The sequence below is a fragment of the Colletes latitarsis genome, chromosome 1, assembly GCF_051014445.1.
Source record: "Colletes latitarsis isolate SP2378_abdomen chromosome 1, iyColLati1, whole genome shotgun sequence".
Lineage (NCBI taxonomy): Eukaryota > Metazoa > Arthropoda > Insecta > Hymenoptera > Colletidae > Colletes > Colletes latitarsis.
In genome coordinates, this window is record NC_135134.1 from 18,964 (window position 1) to 40,052 (window position 21,089).

Here is a 21,089-nt window from a genome sequence, read left to right on the forward strand (position 1 = left end):
CATGTTTGGTCTAGGTTAGGTCTGGGATTTGCTCTCATCAGGCTCATACTTTCGCATATTTCTCATACTTGATGGCCAGATCCTGGCCTGTTTCTGGTTTGGATCACGTACTAATGTGGTACCACACTGAAACAGTCGACTAAACCTAGTCTCGGTCAATATTTTAGAGGATAACGCATGTTAGGTCTAGGTTAGGTCTGGGATTTGCACTCATCAGGCTCATACTTTCGCATATTTCTCATTCTCGTTGGCCAGATCCTGGGCTTTCACTGGTTTGGATCACGTGGTAATGTGGTACCACACTGAAACTGACCATTAAACCCGGATTCGATCAATATTTTAGAGGATAACACATGTTAGGTCTTGGTTAGACCTTGAATTTGCACTCATCAGGGTCATGCTTTCGCATTCCTCACATACTTGTTTAACAGAACCCGGGTTTTTTCTGGTTTGGATTACGTAGCAATGTGGTACGAAACTGAAACAGTCCATTAAACCTTGTTTCGATCAATATTTTAGAGGTTAATGCATGTTGGGTCTATGTTCGGTCCGTGGTTTGCTCTCATCAGGCTCATACTTTCGCATATTTCTCATACCTGATGGCCAGATCCTGGCCTTTTTCTGGTTTGGATCACGTAGTAATGTGGTACCACACTGAAACAGTCGACTAAACCTGGTCTCGGTCAATATTTTAGAGGATAACGCATGTTAGGTCTAGGTTATTTCTGGGATTTGCACTCATCAGGCTCATACTTTCGCATATTTCTCATACTTGATGGCCAGATTCTGGGCTTTTTCTGGTTTGGATCACGTGGAAGTGTGGTACAACACTGAAACAGTCGACTAAACCTGGTCACGATCAATATTTTAGAGGATAATGCATGTTAGGTCTAGGTTAGGTCTGGGATTTGCACTCATCAGGCTCATACTTTCTCATATTTCTCATACTTGATGGCCAGATCCTGGGCTTTTTCTGGTATGGACCACGTAGTAATGTGGTACCACACTGAAACAGTCGACTAAACCTGGTCTCGATCAATATTTTAGAGCATAACGCATATTAGGTCTGTATTAGGTCTGGGATTTGCCCTCATCAGGCCCATACTTTCGCATATTTCTCATACTTGATTGCCAGATTCTGGGCTTTTTTTGGTTTGGATCACGTACTAATGAGGTACCACACTGAAACAGTCCATTAAACCTGGTTTCGATCAATATTTTAGAGGATAACGCATGTTAGGTCTATGTTATGTCTGGGATTTGCTCTCATCAGGCTTATACATTCTCGTTTTCCGCATACTTGTCGGCCAGATCCCGGGCTTTTTCTCGTTTCGATCACGTGTTAATGTGGTATCATACTGAAACAGTCCATTAAACCTGGTTTCGATCAATATCTTAGAGGATAATGCATGTTAGGTCTATGTTAAGTCTGTGATTTGCACTCATCAGGCTCATACTTTCGCATATTTCTCTTACTTGATGGCCAGATCCTGGGCTTTTTCTGGTATGGACCACGTAGTAATGTGGTACCACACTGAAACAGTCGACTAAACCTGGTCACGATCAATATTTTAGAGGATAATGCATGTTAGGTCTAGGTTAGGTCTGGGATTTGCACTCATCAGGCTCATACTTTCTCATATTTCTCATACTTGATGGCCAGATCCTGGGCTTTTTCTGGTATGGACCACGTAGTAATGTGGTACCACACTGAAGCAGCCGATTAAACCTGGTTTCGATCAATATTTTAGTGGATGACGCATGTTAGGTCTGGATTAGGTATGGGATTTGCCCTCATCGGCCTCATACTTTCGCATTCTTCACATACTTCTCGAACAGATCCTGGGTTTTTTCTGGTATGGATCACATAGTAATGTGGTACCACACTGAAACAGTCGACTAAACCTGGTGACGATCAATATTTTAGAGGATAACGCATGTTAGGTCTAGGTTAGGTCTGGGATTTGCTCTCATCATGCTCATACTTTCGCATATTTCTCATGCTTGTTGGCCAGATCCTGGGCTTTCACTTGTTTGTATCACGTAGTTATGTGGTACCAACACTGAAACAGTCAAATTAAACCTGGTCTCGATCAATATTTTAGAGGATAACACATGTTAGGTCAAGGTTAGGTCTGGGATTTGCACTCATCAGGCTCATACTTTCGCATATTTCTCATACTTGTTGGCCAGATTCTGGACTTTTTTCGGTTTGGATCACGTAGTAATGTGGTACCACACTGAAACAGTCCAATAAACCTGGTTTCGATCAATATTTTAGAGGATAACGCATGTCAGTTCAATGTTAGGTCTGGGATTTGCTCTCGTCAGTCTCATACATTCACACTTTCCGCATACTTGTTGGCCAGATCCCGGGCTTTTTCAGGTTTGGATCACGTGGTTATGTGGTATCACACTGAAACAGTCGACTAAACCTGGTCTCGATCATTATTTTAGAGGATAACGCATGTTAGGTCTGGATTAGGTCTGGGATTTTCCCTCATCAGGGTCATACATTCGCATATTTCTCATACTTGTTGGCCAGATTCTGGTCTTTTTTTGGTTTGGATCACGTAGTAATGTGGTTCCACACTGAAACAGTCCATTAAACCTGGTTTCGATCAAAATTTTAGAGGATAATGCATGTTAGGTCTGTGTTAGGTCTGGGATTTGACTTCATCAGGGTCATATTTCCGCAGTTTTAACATACATGTTGACCTGATCGAGGGGTTCTTTCTGGTTTGGATCACGTAGAAATGTGGTACCACACTGAGACAGTCAATTAAACCTGGTTTCGATGAATATTTTGGAGGATAACGCATGTTAGGTCTAGGTTAGGCCTTGGATTTGCCCCATCAGGCTCATACTATCGCATTTTCCGCATACTTGTTGGCCAGATCCCGGGCTTTTTCTGTTTGGATCGCGTGGTAATGTGGTATCACACTGAAGCAGTCCATTAAACCTGGTTTCGATCAATATTTTAGAGGATAATACATGTTAAGTCTGAGTTGGATGTAGGATTTGCCCTCATCAGGCTCATACTTTCGCATGTATCTCTTACTTGATGGCCAGATTTTGGGCTCTTTCTGGATTGGATCACGTGGTAATGTGGTACCACACAAAAACAGTCGACTGAGCCTGGTCACGATCAATACTTTAGAGGATAATGCATGTTAGGTCTAGGTTAGGAATGGGATTTGCACTCATCAGGCTCATACTTTCGCATATTTCTCATACTTGATGGCCAGATCCTGGGCTTTTTCTGGTTTGGATCACTTAGTAATGTGGTACCACACTAAAACAGTCGACTAAACCCGGTTTCGATCAATATTTTAGGGGAAAACGCATGTTCGGTCTGGATTAGGTCTGGGATTTGCCCTCATCAGGCTCATACTTTCGCATATTTCTCATAATTGATGGCCAGATTCTGGGCCTTTTTTGGTTTCGATCACGTAGTAATGCGGTACCACGCTGAAACAGACCATTAAACCTGGTTTCGATCAATATTTTAGAGGATACCGCATGTTAGGTCTAGCTTAGGTGTGGAATTGCACTCATCAGGCTCATACTTTCGTATATTTCTCGTACTTGATGGCCAGATTCAGGGCTTTTTCTGGTTTGGATCACGTAGTAATGTGGTATCACACTGAAACAGTCGACTAAACCTGGTCTCGATCAATATTTTAGAGGATAACGCATGTTAGGTCTGGATTAGGTCTGGGATTTTCCCTCATCAGGGTCATACTTTCGCATATTTGTCATACTTGTTGGCCAGATTCTGGTTTTTTTTTGGTTTGGATCACGTAGTAATGTGGTACCACACTGAAACAGACCATTAAACCCGGATTCGATCAATATTTTAGAGGATAACACATGTTAGGTCTAGGCTAGACCTTGAATTTGCACTCATCAGGGTCATACTTTCACATTCTTCACATACTTGTTGAGCAGAACCCGGGTTTTTTCTGGTTTGGATCACGCAGTAATGCGGTACCACACAAAAACAGTCGACTGAGCCTGGTCACGATCAATACTTTAGAGGATAATGCATGTTAGGTCTAGGTTAGGTCTGGGATTTGCTCTCATCAGGCTCATACTTTCGCATATTTCTCATTCTCGTTGGCCAGATCCTGGGCTTTCACTGCTTTGGATCAGGTAGTTATGTGGTACCACACTGAAACAGACCATTAAACCTGGTTTCGATCAATATTTTAGAGGATACCGCATGTTAGGTCTAGCTTAGGTGTGGAATTGCACTCATCAGGCTCATACTTTCGTATATTTCTCGTACTTGATGGCCAGATTCAGGGCTTTTTCTGGTTTGGATCACGTAGTAATGTGGTATCACACTGAAACAGTCGACTAAACCTGGTCTCGATCAATATTTTAGAGGATAACGCATGTTAGGTCTGGATTAGGTCTGGGATTTTCCCTCATCAGGGTCATACTTTCGCATATTTGTCATACTTGTTGGCCAGATTCTGGTTTTTTTTTGGTTTGGATCACGTAGTAATGTGGTACCACACTGAAACAGACCATTAAACCCGGATTCGATCAATATTTTAGAGGATAACACATGTTAGGTCTAGGCTAGACCTTGAATTTGCACTCATCAGGGTCATACTTTCACATTCTTCACATACTTGTTGAGCAGAACCCGGGTTTTTTCTGGTTTGGATCACGCAGTAATGCGGTACCACACTGAAACAGTCAAATTAAACCTGGTCTCGATCAATATTTTAGAGGATAACACATGTTAGGTCTAGCTTAGGTGTGGAATTGCACTCATCAGGCTCATACTTTCGTATATTTCTCGTACTTGATGGCCAGATTCAGGGCCTTTTCTGGTTTGGATCACGTGGTAATGTGGTACCACACTGAAACAGTCAATTAAACCTAGTCTGGGTCAACATTTCAAAGGATTACTCATGTTAGGTCTATGTTAGGTCTGGGATTTGCTCTCATCAGGCTCATACTTTCGCATGGTTCTCATACTTGATGGCCAGATTCTGGGCTTTTTTTGGTTTGGATCACGCAGTAATGTGGTACCACACTGAAACAGACCATTAAACCCGGATTCGATCAATATTTTAGAGGATAACACATGTTAGGTCTAGGCTAGACCTTGAATTTGCACTCATCAGGGTCATACTTTCACATTCTTCACATACTTGTTGAGCAGAACCCGGGATTTTTCTGGTTTGGATCACGTACTAATGTGGTACCACACTGAAACAGTCGACTAAACCTAGTCTCGGTCATTATTTTAGAGGATAACGCATGTTAGGTCTAGGTTAGGTCTGGGATTTGCTCTCATCAGGCTCATACTTTCGCATATTTCTCATTCTCGTTGGCCAGATCCTGGGCTTTCACTGGTTTGGATCAGGTAGTTATGTGGTACCACACTGAAACAGTCGACTAAAGCTGGTCTCGATCAGTATTTTAGAGGATAACGCATGTTAGGTCTGGATTAGGTCTGGATTAGGTCTGGGATTTGCCCCCATCAGTCTCATACTTCCGCATTCTTCACATACCTCTTGAACAGATCCAGGGTTTTTTCTGGGTTGGATCACATAGTAGTGTGGTACCACACTGAAACAGTCGATTAAACATGGTTTTGATCAATATTTTAGAGGATAACTCATGTTAGGTCAGAGTTGGGTCTAGGATTTGCCCTCATCAGGCTCATACTTTCGCATATTTCTCTTAGTTGTTTGCCAGATCCTTTGCTTTTACTGGTTTGGATCACACAGTAATGTGGTACCACACTGAAACAGTCGATTAAACCTGGTTTCGATCGATATTTTAGAGGATAACGCATGTTAGGTCTAGGTTAGGTCTGGGATTTGCTCTCATCAGGCTCATACTTTCGCATATTTCTCATACTTGATGGCCAGATTCTGGGCCTTTTTTGGTTTCGATCACGTAATAATGCGGTACCACACTGAAACAGTCGATTAAACCTGGTTTCTATCAATATTTTAGAGGATAACGCAGGTTAGGTCTATGTTAGGTCCGGGATTTGCCCCCATCAGGCTCACACTTTCGCATTCTTCACATACCTGTTGAACAGATCCTGGGTTTTTTCTGGTTTGGATCACGTGGGAATGTGGTACCACACTGAAACAGTCAATTAAACCTAGTCTGGTTCAACATTTCAAAGGATACCACATGGTAGGTCTAGGTTAGGTCTGGGATTTGCTCTCATCAGGTTCGTACTGTCGCATATTTCTCATACTTGATGGCCAGATCCTGGCCTTTTTCTGGTTTGGATCACGTAGTAATGTGGTACAACACTGAAACAGTCGACTAAACCTGGTCACGATCAATACTTTAGAGGATAATGCATGTTAGGTCTAGGTTTGGTCTGGCATTTGCACTCATCAGGCTCATACTTTCTCATATCTCTCATACTTGATGGCCAGATCCTGGGCTTTTTCTGGTATGGACCACGTAGTAATGTGGTACCACACTGAAACAGTCGACTAAACCTGGTCTCGATCAATATTTTAGAGCATAACGCATGTTACGTCTGGATTAGGTCTGGGATTTGCCCTCATCAGGCCCATACTTTCGCATATTTCTCATACTTGATTGCCAGATTCTGGGCTTTTTTTGGTTTGGATCACGTACTAATGGGGTACCACACTGAAACAGTCCATTAAACCTGGTTTCGATCAATATTTTAGAGGATAACGCATGTTAGGTCTATGTTAGGTCTGGGATTTGCTCTCATCAGGCTTATACATTCACATTTTCCGCATACTTGTTGGCCAGATCCCAGCCTTTTTCTCGTTTCGATCAGGTGGTAATGTGGTATCATACTGAAACAGTCCATTAAACCAGGTTTCGATCAATATCTTAGAGGATAACACAAGTTAAGTCTGAGTTGGTTCTAGGATTTGCCCTCATCAGGCTCATACTTTCGCATATAACTCTTACTTGATGGCCAGATTCTGGGCTTTTTCTGGATTGGATCACGTAGAAATGTGGTACCACACTGAGACAGTCGACTAAACCTGGTCACGATCAATATTTTAGTGGATGACGCATGTTAGGTCTGGATTAGGTATGGGATTTGCCCTCATCGGCCTCATACTTTCGCGTATTTCTCATACTTGTTTGCCAGATCCTGGGCTTTTGCTGGTTTGAATCACGTAGTAATGTGGGACCACACTGAAACAGTCGATTAAACCTGGTCTCGATCAATATTTTAGAGGATAACGTATGTTAGGTCTAGGTTCGGCCTTGGAATTGCCCCCATTAGACTCATACTTTCGCATTCTTCACATACTTGTTGAACATATCCTGGGATTTTTCTGCTTTGGATCACGTAGTAATGTGGCACCACACTGAAAGGGACAATTAAACCTGGTTCCGATCAATATTTTTGAGGATAACGCATGCTAGGTCTATGTTAGGTGTGGGATTTGCTCGCATCATGCTTATACTTTCGCATATTTCTCATACTTGATGGCCAGGTCCTGGGCTTTTTCTGGTTTGGATCACTTAGTAATGTGGTACCACACTAAAACAGTCGACTAAACCTGGTCTCGATCAATATTTTAGAGGATAACGCATGTTAGGTCTGGATTAGGTCTGGGATTTGCCCTCATCAGGCTCATACTTTCGCATTTGCCGCATACTTGTTGGTCAGATACCGGGTTTTTTCTGGTTTGGATCACGTGGTAATGTGGTATCACACGGAAACAGTCCATTAAACCTGGTTTCGATCAATATTTTAGAGGATAACACATGTTATGCCTGAGTTGGATGTAGGATTTGCCACCATCAGGCTCATACTTTCGCATATATCTCTTACTTGATGGCCAGATTCTGGGCTCTTTCTGGATTGGATCACGTAGTAATGTGGTACCACACTAAAACAGTCGACTAAACCTAGTCTCGGTCAATATTTTAGAGGATAACGCATGTTAGGTCTAGGTTAGGTCTGGGATTTGCTCTCATCAGGCTCATACTTTCGCATATTTCTCATACTTGATGGCCAGATTCTCGGCCTTTTTTGGTTCCGATCACGTAGTAATGCGGGTACCACACTGAAACAGTCGATTAAACCTGGTTTCTATCAATATTTTAGAGGATAACGCAGGTTAGGCCTATGTTAGGTCCGGGATTTGCCCCCATCAGTCTCATACTTCCGCATTCTTCACATACCTCTTGAACAGATCCTGGGTTTTTTCTGGTTTGGATCACATAGTAGTGTGGTACCACACTGAAACAGTCGATTAAACAGGGTTTTGATCAATATTGTAGAGGATAACTCATGTTAGGTCAGACTTGGGTCTGGGATTTGCTCTCATCAGGTTCATACTGTCGCATATTTCTCATACTTGATGGCCAGATCCGGGCCTTTTTCTGGTTTGGATCACGTAGTAATGTGGTACCACACTGAAACAGTCGACTAAACCTGGTCTCGGTCAATATTTTAGAGGATAACGCATCTTGGGTCTAGGTTATTTCTGGGATTTGCACTCATCGGGCTCATACTTTCGCATATTTCTCATACTTGATGTCCAGATCCTGGGCTTTTCCTGGTATGGATCACGTAGCAATGTGGTACTACACTGAAACAGTCAACTAAACCTGGTCTCGATCAATATTTTAGAGGATACCGCATGTTAGGTCTGGATTAGGTCTGGGACTTGCCCTCATCAGGCTCATACTTTCGCATATTTCTCATACTTGATGGCCAGATTCCGGTCTTTTTTTGGTTTGGATCACGTAGTAATGTGGTACCACAATGAAACAGTCCATTAAACCTGGTTTCGATGAATATTTTTGAGTATAACGCATGTTAGGTCTATGTTATGTCTGGGATTTGCTCTCATCAGGCTCATACATTCACATTTTCCGCATACTTGTTGGCCAGATCCCGGGCTTTTTCTGGTTTTGATCACGTGGTAATATGGTATCACACTGAAAGAGTCCATTAGACCTGGTTTCGATCAATATTTTAGAGGATAACGCATGTTAGGTCTAGGTTAGGCCTTGGATTTGCCTCATCAGGCTCATACTTTCGCATTCTTCACATACTTGTTGAACAGATTCTGGGTTTTTTCTGGTTTGGATCACGTCGTAATGTGGTACCGCACTGAAACAGTCCATTAAACCTTGTTTCGATCAGTATTTTAGAGGATAACCCATGTTAGGTCTGGGTTAGGTCTGGGAATTGACCTCATCAGGGTCATACCTTCGCAGTTTTAACATACATGTTGACCTGATCGAAGGTTTTTTTCTGGTTTGGATCACGTGGGAATGTGGTACCACATTGAAACAGTCAACTAAACCTGGTTTCGATCAATATTTTAGAGGATAACACATGTTAGGTCTAGGTTAGGTCTGGGATTTGCACTCACCAGGCTCATACTTTCGCATATTTCTCATACTTGTTGGCCAGATTCTGGTCTTTTTTTGGTTTGGATCACGTAGTAATGTGGTACCACACTGAAACAGTCCATTAAACCTGGTTTCGATCAAAATTTTAGAGGATAATGCATGTTAGGTCTGTGTTAGGTCTGGGATTTGACTTCATCAGGGTCATATTTCCGCAGTTTTAACATACATGTTGACCTGATCGAGGGGTTCCTTCTGGTTTGCTTCACGTAGAAATGTGGTACCACACTGGAACAGTCAATTAAACCTGGTTTCGATGAATATTTTGGAGGATAACGCATGTTAGGTCTAGGTTAGGCCTTGGATTTGCCCCATCAGGCTCATACTTTCGCATGTTTCTCATACTTGATGGCCAGATTCTGGGCTTTTTTTGGTTTTGATCACGCAGTAATGCGGTACCACACTGAAACAGACCATTAAACCTGGTTTCGATCAATATTATAGAGGATAACACATGTTAGGTCTAGGCTAGACCTTGCATTTGCACTCATCAGGGTCATACTTTCGCATTCTTCACATACTTGTTGAACAGAACCCGGGTTTTTTCTGGTTTGGATCACGTAGTAATGCGGTACCACACAAAAACAGTCGACTGAGCCTGGTCACGATCAATATTTTAGAGGATAATGCATGTTAGGTCTAGGTTAGGTATGGGATTTGCACTCATCAGGCTCATACTTTCGCATATTTCTCATACTTGATGGCCAGATCCTGGGCTTTTTCTGGTTTGGATCACTTAGTAATGTGGTACCACACTAAAACAGTCGACTAAACCCGGTTTCGATCAATATTTTAGGGGAAAACGCATGTTAGGTCTGGATTAGGTCTGGGATTTGCCCTCATCAGGCTCATACTTTCGCATTTTCCGCATACTTTTTGGTCAGATACCGGGTTTTTTCTGGTTTGGATCACGTGGTAATGTGGTATCACACTGAAACAGTCCATTAAACCTGGTTTCGATCAATACTTTAGAGGATAACACATGTTATGCCTGAGTTGGATGTAGGATTTGCCACCATCAGGCTCATACTTTCGCATATATCTCTTACTTGATGGCCAGATTCTGGGCTCTTTCTGGATTGGATCACGTAGTAATGTGGTACCACACTAAAACAGTCGACTTAACCCGGTTTCGATCAATATTTTAGGGGAAAACGCATGTTAGGTCTGGATTAGGTCTGGGATTTGCCCTCATCAGGCTCACACTTTCGCATTCTTCACATACCTGTTGAACAGATCCTGGGTTTTTTCTGGTTTGGATCACGTGGTAATATGGTACCACACTGAAACAGTCAATTATACCTAGTCTGGGTCAACATTTCAAAGGATAACTCATGTTTGGTCTAGGTTAGGTCTGGGATTTGCTCTCTTCAGGCTCATACTTTCGCATATTTCTCTTAGTTGTTTGCCAGATCCTGGGCTTTTGCTGGTTTGGATCACGTAGTAATGTGGTACAACACTGAAACAGTCGACTAAACCTGGTCACGATCAATACTTTAGAGGATAACACATGTTAGGTCTAGGTTAGGTCTGGGATTTGCTCTCATCAGGCTTATACATTCACATTTTCCGCATACTTGTTGGCCAGATCCCGGGCTTTTTCTCGTTTCGATCACGTGGTAATGTGGTATCATACTGAAACAGTCCATTAAACCAGGTTTCGATCAATATCTTAGAGGATAACACAAGTTAAGTCTGAGTTGGGTCTAGGATTTGCCCTCATCAGGCTCATACTTTCGCATATAACTCTTATTTGATGGCCAGATTCTGGGCTTTTTCTGGATTGGATCACGTAGAAATGTGGTACCACACTGAAACAGTCGACTAAACCTGGTCACGATCAATATTTTAGTGGATGACGCATGTTAGGTCTGGATTAGGTATGGGATTTGCCCTCATCGGCCTCATACTTTCGCATATTTCTCATACTTGTTTGCCAGATCCTGGGCTTTTGCTGGTTTGGATCACGTAGTAATGTGGTGCCACACTGAAAGAGACGATTAAACCTGGTTCCGATCAATTTTTTTGAGGATAACGCATGCTAGGTCTACGTTAGGTGTGGGATTTGCTCGCATCAGGCTCATACTTTCGCATATTTCTCATACTTGATGGCCAGATCCTGGCCTTTTTCTGGTTTGGATCACGTAGTAATGTGGTACCACAATGAAACAGTCCATTAAACCTGGTTTCGATGAATATTTTTGAGTATAACGCATGTTAGGTCTATGTTATGTCTGGGATTTGCTCTCATCAGGCTCATACATTCACATTTTCCGCATACTTGTTGGCCAGATCCCGGGCTTTTTCTGGTTTTGATCACGTGGTAATATGGTATCACACTGAAAGAGTCCATTAGACCTGGTTTCGATCAATATTTTAGTGGATGACGCATGTTAGGTCTGGATTAGATATGGGATTTGCCCTCATCGGCCTCATACTTTCGCGTATTTCTCATACTTGTTTGCCAGATCCTGGGCTTTTGCTGGTTTGGATCACGTAGTAATGTGGGACCACACTGAAACAGTCGATTAAACCTGGTCTCGATCAATATTTTAGAGGATGACGCATGTTAGGTCTGGATTAGGTATGGGATTTGCCCTCATCGGCCTCATACTTTCGCATATTTCTCATACTTGTTTGCCAGATCCTGGGCTTTTGCTGGTTTGGATCACGTAGTAATGTGGGACCACACTGGAACAGTCGATTAAACCTGGTCTCGATCAATATTTTAGAGGATAACGTATGTTAGGTCTAGGTTCGGCCTTGGAATTGCCCCCATTAGACTCATACTTTCGCATTCTTCACATACTTGTTGAACATATCCTGGGATTTTTCTGCTTTGGATCACGTAGTAATGTGGCACCACACTGAAAGGGACAATTAAACCTGGTTCCGATCAATATTTTTGAGGATAACGCATGCTAGGTCTATGTTAGGTGTGGGATTTGCTCGCATCAGGCTTATACTTTCGCATATTTCTCATACTTGATGGCCAGATTCTGGGCTTTTTCTGGTTTGGATCATATAGTAATGTGGGACCACACTGAAACAGTCGATTAAACCTGGTCTCGATCAATATTTTAGAGGATAACGTATGTTAGGTCTAGGTTCGGCCTTGGAATTGCCCTCATTAGACTCATACTTTCGCATTCTTCACATACTTGTTGAACAGATTCTGGGTTTTTTCTGGTTTGGATCACGTCGTAATGTGGTACCGCACTGAAACAGTCCATTAAGCCTTGTATCGATCAGTATTTTAGAGGATAACCCATGTTAGGTCTGGGTTAGGTCTGGGAATTGACCTCATCAGGGTCATACCTTCGCAGTTTTAACATACATGTTGACCTGATCGAAGGTTTTTTTCTGGTTTGGATCATGTGGGAATGTGGTACCACATTGAAACAGTCAACTAAACCTGGTTTCGATCAATATTTTAGAGGATAACACATGTTAGGTCTAGGTTAGTTCTGGGATTTGCTGTCATCATGCTCATATTTTCGCATATTTCTCATGCTTGTTGGCCAGATCCTGGGCTTTCACTGGTTTGGATCACGTAGTTATGTGGTACCACACTGAAACAGTCAAATTAAACCTGGCCTCGATCAATATTTTAGAGGATAACACATGTTAGGTCTAGGTTAGGTCTGGGATTTGCTCTCATCAGGCTCATACTTTTGCATATTTCTCGTACTTGTTGGCCAGATCCTGCGCTTTTTCTGGTTTGGATCACGTAGTAATGTGGTACCACACTGAAACAGTCGACTAAACCTGGTGACGATCAATATTTTAGAGGATAACGCATGTTAGGTCTAGGTTAGGTCTGGGATTTGCTCTCATCATGCTCATACTTTCGCATATTTCTCATGCTTGTTGGCCAGATCCTGGGCTTTCACTGGTTTGGATCACGTAGTTATGTGGTACCACACTGAAACAGTCAAATTAAACCTGGTCTCGGTCAATATTTTAGAGGATAACACATGTTAGGTCTAGGTTAGGTCTGGGATTTGCACTCACCAGGCTCATACTTTCGCATATTTCTCATACTTGTTGGCCAGATTGTGGTCTTTTTTCAGTTTGGATCACGTAGTAATGTGGTACCACACTGAAACAGTCCAATAAACCTGGTTTCGATCAATATTTTAGAGGATAACGCATGTCCGGTCAATGTTAGGTCTGGGATTTGCTCTCATCAGGCTCATACATTCACACTTTCCGCATACTTGTTGGCCAGATCCCGGGCTTTTTCAGGTTTGGATCACGTGGTTATGTGGTATCACACTGAAACAGTCGACTAAACCTGGTCTCGATCAATATTTTAGAGGATAACGCATGTTAGGTCTGGATTAGGTCTGGGATTTTCCCTCATCAGGGTCATACTTTCGCATATTTCTCATACTTGTTGGCCAGATTCTGGTCTTTTTTTGGTTTGGATCACGTAGTAATGTGGTACCACACTGAAACAGTCCATTAAACCTGGTTTCGATCAAAATTTTAGAGGATAATGCATGTTAGGTCTGTGTTAGGTCTGGGATTTGACTTCATCAGGGTCATATTTCCGCAGTTTTAACATACATGTTGACCTGATCGAGGGGTTCTTTCTGGTTTGCTTCACGTAGAAATGTGGTACCACACTGGGACAGTCAATTAAACCTGGTTTCGATGAATATTTTGGAGGATAACGCATGTTAGGTCTAGGTTAGGCCTTGGATTTGCCCCATCAGGCTCATACATTCGCATTCTTCACATACTTGTTGAACAGAACCCGGGTTTTTTCTGGTTTGGATCACGTAGTAATGCGGTACCACACAAAAACAGTCGACTGAGCCTGGTCACGATCAATATTTTAGAGGATGATGCATGTTAGGTCTAGGTTAGGTATGGGATTTGCACTCATCAGGCTCATACTTTCGCTTATTTCTCATACTTGATGGCCAGATCCTGGGCTTTTTCTGGTTTGGATCACTTAGTAATGTGGTACCACACTAAAACAGTCGACTAAACCCGGTTTCGATCTATATTTTAGGGGAAAACGCATGTTAGGTCTGGATTAGGTCTGGGATTTGCCCTCATCAGGCTCATACTTTCGCATTTTCCGCATACTTGTTGGTCAGATACCGGGTTTTTCTGGTTTGGATCACGTGGTAATGTGGAATCACACTGAAACAGTCCATTAAACCTGGTTTCGATCAATATTTTAGAGGATAACACATGTTATGCCTGAGCTGGATGTAGGATTTGCCACCATCAGGCTCATACTTTCGCATATATCTCTTACTTGATGGCCAGATTCTGGGCTCTTTCTGGATTGGATCACGTAGTAATGTGGTACCACACTAAAACAGTCGACTAAACCCGGTTTCGATCAATATTTTAGGGGAAAACGCATGTTAGGTCTGGATTAGGTCTGGGATTTGCCCTCATCAGGCTCACACTTTCGCATTCTTCACATACCTGTTGAACAGATCCTGGGTTTTTTCTGGTTTGGATCACGTGGTAATATGGTACCACACTGAAACAGTCAATTAAACCTAGTCTGGGTCAACATTTCAAAGGATAACTCATGTTTGGTCTAGGTTAGGTCTGGGATTTGCTCTCTTCAGGCTCATACTTTCGCATATTTCTCATACTTGATGGCCAGATCCTGGCCTTTTTCTGGTTTGGATCACGTACTAATGTGGTACCACACTGAAACAGTCGACTAAACCTAGTCTCGGTCAATATTTTAGAGGATAGCGCATGTTAGGTCTAGGTTAGGTCCGGGATTTGCCCCCATCAGGCTCACACTTTCGCATTCTTCACATACCTGTTGAACAGATCCTGGGTTTTTTCTGGTTTGGATCACGTGGTAATGTGGTATCATACTGAAACAGTCCATTAAACCTGGTTTCGATCAATATTTTAGAGGATAACACATGTTATGCCTGAGCTGGATGTAGGATTTGCCACCATCAGGCTCATACTTTCGCATATATCTCTTACTTGATGGCCAGATCCTGGCCTTTTTCTGGTTTGGATCACGTACTAATGTGGTACCACACTGAAACAGTCGACTAAACCTAGTCTCGGTCAATATTTTAGAGGATAGCGCATGTTAGGTCTGGATTAGGTCTGGGATTTGCCCTCATCAGGCTCACACTTTCGCATTCTTCACATACCTGTTGAACAGATCCTGGGTTTTTTCTGGTTTGGATCACGTGGTAATATGGTACCACACTGAAACAGTCAATTAAACCTAGTCTGGGTCAACATTTCAAAGGATAACTCATGTTTGGTCTAGGTTAGGTCTGGGATTTGCTCTCTTCAGGCTCATACTTTCGCATATTTCTCATACTTGATGGCCAGATCCTGGCCTTTTTCTGGTTTGGATCACGTAGTAATGTGGTACCACACTAAAACAGTCGACTAAACCCGGTTTCGATCAATATTTTAGGGGAAAACGCATGTTAGGTCTGGATTAGGTCTGGGATTTGCCCTCATCAGGCTCACACTTTCGCATTCTTCACATACCTGTTGAACAGATCCTGGGTTTTTTCTGGTTTGGATCACGTGGTAATATGGTACCACACTGAAACAGTCAATTAAACCTAGTCTGGGTCAACATTTCAAAGGATAACTCATGTTTGGTCTAGGTTAGGTCTGGGATTTGCTCTCTTCAGGCTCATACTTTCGCATATTTCTCATACTTGATGGCCAGATTCTGGGCCTTTTTTGGTTTCGATCACGTAGTAATGCGGTACCACACTGAAACGGTCGATTAAACCTGGTTTCGATCAATATTTTAGAGGATAACGCAGGTTAGGTCTATGTTAGGTCCGGGATTTGCCCCCATCAGGCTCACACTTTCGCATTCTTCACATACCTGTTGAACAGATCCTGGGTTTTTTCTGGTTTGGATCACGTGGTAATGTGGTACCACACTGAAACAGTCAATTAAACCTAGTCTGGGTCAACATTTCAAAGGATAACTCATGGTAGGTCTAGGTTAGGTCTGGGATTTGCTCTCATCAGGTTCATACTTTCGCATATTTCTCATACTTGATGGCCAGATCCTGGCCTTTTTCTGGTTTGGATCACGTAGTAATGTGGTACCACACTGAAACAGTCGACTAAACCCGGTCTCGGTCAATATTTTAGAGGATAACGCATCTTAGGTCTAGGTTATTTCTGGGATTTGCACTCATCAGGCTCATACTTTAGCATATTTCTCATACTTGTTTGCCAGATCCTGGGCTTTTGCTGGTTTGGATCATGTAGTAATGTGGTACAACACTGAAACAGTCGACTAAACCTGGTCACGATCAATACTTTAGAGGATAACGCATGTCAGGTCAATGTTAGGTCTGGGATTTGCTCTCATCAGGCTCATACATTCACACTTTCCGCATACTTGTTGGCCAGATCCCGGGCTTTTTCAGGTTTGGATCACGTGGTTATGTAGTATCACACTGAAACAGTCGACTAAACCTGGTCTCGATCAATATTTTAGAGGATAACGCATGTTAGGTCTATGTTAGGTCTGGGATTTGCTCTCATCAGGCTTATACATTCACATTTTCCGCATACTTGTTGGCCAGATCCCGGGCTTTTTCTCGTTTCGATCACGTGGTAATGTGGTATCATACTGAAACAGTCCATTAAACCAGGTTTCGATCAATATCTTAGAGGATAACACAAGTTAAGTCTGAGTTGGGTCTAGGATTTGCCCTCATCAGGCTCATACTTTCGCATATAACTCTTACTTGATGGCCAGATTCTGGGCTTTTTCTGGATTGGATCACGTAGAAATGTGGTACCACACTGAAACAGTCGACTAAACCTGGTCACGATCAATATTTTAGTGGATGACGCATGTTAGGTCTGGATTAGGTATGGGATTTGCCCTCATCGGCCTCATACTTTCGCATATTTCTCATACTTGTTTGACAGATCCTGGGCTTTTTTTGGTTTGGATCACGTAGTAATGTGGTACCACACTGAAACAGTCCATTAAACCTGGTTTCGATCAAAATTTTAGAGGATAACGCATGTTAGGGCTAGGTTAGGCCTGGGATTTGCCCCCATCAGACTCATACTTTCGCATTCTTCACACACTTGTCGAAAAGATCCTGGGATCTTTCTGCTTCGGATCACGTAGTAATGTGGTGCCACACTGAAAGAGACGATTAAACCTGGTTCCGATCAATTTTTTTGAGGATAACGCATGCTAGGTCTACGTTAGGTCTGGGATTTGCTCGCATCAGGCTCATACTTTCGCATATTTCTCATACTTGATGGCCAGATCCTGGCCTTTTTCTGGTTTGGATCACGTAGTAAGGTGGTGCCACACTGAAACAGTCGACTAAGCCTGGTCACGATCAATATTTTAGTGGATGACGCATGTTAGGTCTGGATTAGGTATGGGATTCGCCCTCATCGGCCTCATACTTTCGCATTCTTCACATACTTCTTGAACAGATCCTGGGTTTTTTCTGGTATGGATCACATAGTAGTGTCGTACCACACTGAAACAGTCCAACTAACCTGGTTTCGATCAATATTTTAGAGGATAACGCATGTCAGGTCAATGTTAGGTCTGGGATTTGCTCTCATCAGGCTCATACATTCACACTTTCAGCATACTTGTTGGCCAGATCCCGGGCTTTTTCAGGTTTGGATCACGTGGTTATGTGGTATCACACTGAAACAGTCGACTAAACCTGGTCTCGATCAATATTTTAGAGGATAACGCATGTTAGGTCTGGATTAGGTCTGGGATTTTCCCTCGCATATTTCTCATACTTGTTGGCCAGATTCTGGTCTTTTTTTTGTTTGGATCACGTAGTAATGTGGTACCACACTGAAACAGTCCATTAAACCTGGTTTCGATCAAAATTTTAGAGGATAATGCATGTTAGGTCTGTGTTAGGTCTGGGATTTGACTTCATCAGGGACATATTTCCGCAGTATTAACATACATGTTGACCTGATCGAGGGGTTCTTTCTGGTTTGGATCACGTAGAAATGTGGTACCACACTGAAACAGTCAATTAAACCTGGTTTCGATGAATATTTTGGAGGATAACGCATGTTAGGTCTAGGTTAGGCCTTGGATTTGCCCCATCAGGCTCATACTTTCGCATGTTTCTCATACTAGATGGCCAGATTCTGGGCTTTTTTTGGTTTTGATCACGCAGTAATGTGGTACCACACTGAAACAGACCATTAAACCTGGTTTCGATCAATATTTTAGAGGATAACACATGTTAGGTCTAGGCTATTTCTGGGATTTGCACTCATCAGGCTCATACTTTCTCATATTTCTCATACTTGATGGGCAGATCCTGGGCTTTTTCTGGTATGGACCACGTTGTAATGTGGCACCACACTGAAACAGTCGACTAAACCTGGTCTCGATCAATATTTTAGAGGATAACGCATGTTAGGTCTAGGTTAGGTCTGGGATTTGCTCTCATCAGGCTCACACTTTCGCATATTTCTCATACTCGATGGCCAGATTCTGGGTTTTTTCTGGTTTTGATCGCGTAGTAGTGTGGTACCACACTGAAACAGTCGACTAAAGCTGGTCTCGATCAGTATTTTCGAGGATAACGCATGTTAGGTCTGGATTAGGTCTGGATTAGATCTGGGATTTGCCCTCATCAGTCTCATACTTCCGCATTCTTTAGATACTTCTTGAACAGATCCTGGGTTTGTTCTGGTTTGGGTCACATAGTAATGTGGTACCACCCAGAAACAGTCGACTAAACCTGGTCACGATCAATATTTTAGAGGATAACGCATGTTATGTCTAGGTTAGGTCTGGGATTTGCTCTCATCAGGCTCATACTTTCGCATACTTCTCATACTTGTTGGCCTGATCCTGGGCTTTTTCTGGTTTGGATCACGTAGTAATGTGGTACCAGACTGAAACAGTCGACTAAACCTGGTCACGATCAGTATGTTAGAGGATAACGCATGTTAGGTCTGGATTAGGTTTGGATTAGGTCTGGGATTTGCCCCCATCAGTCTCACACTTCCACATTCTTCACGTACCTCTTGAACAGATCCTGGGTTTTTTTTGGTTTGGATCACATAGTAGTGTGGTACCTCACTGAAACAGTCGATTAAACATGGTTTTGATCAATATTTTAGAGGATAACTCATGTTAGGTCAGAGTTGAGTCTAGGATTTGCCCTCATCAGGCTCATACTTTCGCATATTTCTCTTACTTGTTAGCTAGATCCTTTGCTCTTTCTGGTTTGGATCACATAGAAATGTGGTACCACACTGAAACAGTCAATTAAGCCTGGTTTCGATCAATATTTTAGAGGATAACGCATGTTAGGTCTAGGTGAGGCCTTGAATTTGCCCTCATCAGACTCATAATTTCGCATTCTTCACATACTTGTTGAACAGATCCTGGGATTTTTCTGCTTTGGATCACGTAGTAATGTGGTACCACACTGAAAAAGACGATTAAACCTGGTTCCGATCAATATTTTAGAGGATAACTCATGTTAGGTCAGAGTTGGGTCTAGGATTTGTCCTCATCAGGCTCATACTTTCGCATATTTCTCTTACTTGTTAGCCAGATCCTTTGCTCTTTCCGGTTTGGATCACATAGAAATGTGGTACCACACTGAAACAGTCAATTAAACCTGGTTTCGATCAATATTTTAGAGGATAACACATGTTAGGTCTGGATTAGGTCTGGATTAGGTCTGGGATTTGCCCTCTTCAGTCTCATACTTTCGCATTCTTCACAAACTTCTTGAACAGATCCTGGGTTTGTTCTGGTTTGGATCACATAGTTATGTGGTACCACCCAGAAACAGTCGACTAAACCTGGTCACGATCAATATTATAGAGGATAACGCATGTTAGGTCTAGGTTAGGTCTGGGATTTGCTCTCATCAGGCTCATACTTTCGCATATTTCTCATACTTGATGGCCAGATTCTGGGTTTTTTCAGGTTTTGATCGCGTAGTAATGTGGTACCATACTGAAACGGTCGACTAAAGCTGGTCTCGATCAGTATTTTCGAGGATAACGCATGTTAGGTCTGGATTAGGGCTGGATAAGGTCTGGAATTTGCCCTCATCAGTCTCATACTTCCGCATTCTTCAGATACTTCTTGAACAGATCCTGGGTTTTTTCTGGTTTGTATCACATAGTAGTGTGGTCCCACACTGCAACAGTCGATTATACATGGTTTTGATCAATATTTTAGAGGATAACTCATGTTAGGTCAGAGTTGGGTCTAGGATTTGTCCTCACCAGGCTCATACTTTCGCATATTTCTCTTACTTGTTAGCCAGAACCTTTGCTCTTTCCGGTTTCGATCACATAGAAATGTGGTACCACACTGAAACAGTCGACTAAACCTGGTCTCGATCAGTATTTTAGAGGTTAACGCATGTTAGGTCTGGATTAGGTCTGGGATTTGACCTCATCAGGGTCATACTTTCGCATACTTCTCATACTTGTTGGCCTGATCCTGGGCTTTTTCTGGTTTGGATGACGTAGTAATTTTTGTACCAGACTGAAACAGTCGACTAAACCTGGTCACGATCAGTATGTTAGAGGATAACGCATGTTAGGTCTGGGATTTGCTCTCATCAGGTTCATACTTTCGCATATTTCTCATACTTGATGGGCAGATTCTGGGCTCTTTCTGGTTTGGATCACATAGTAAT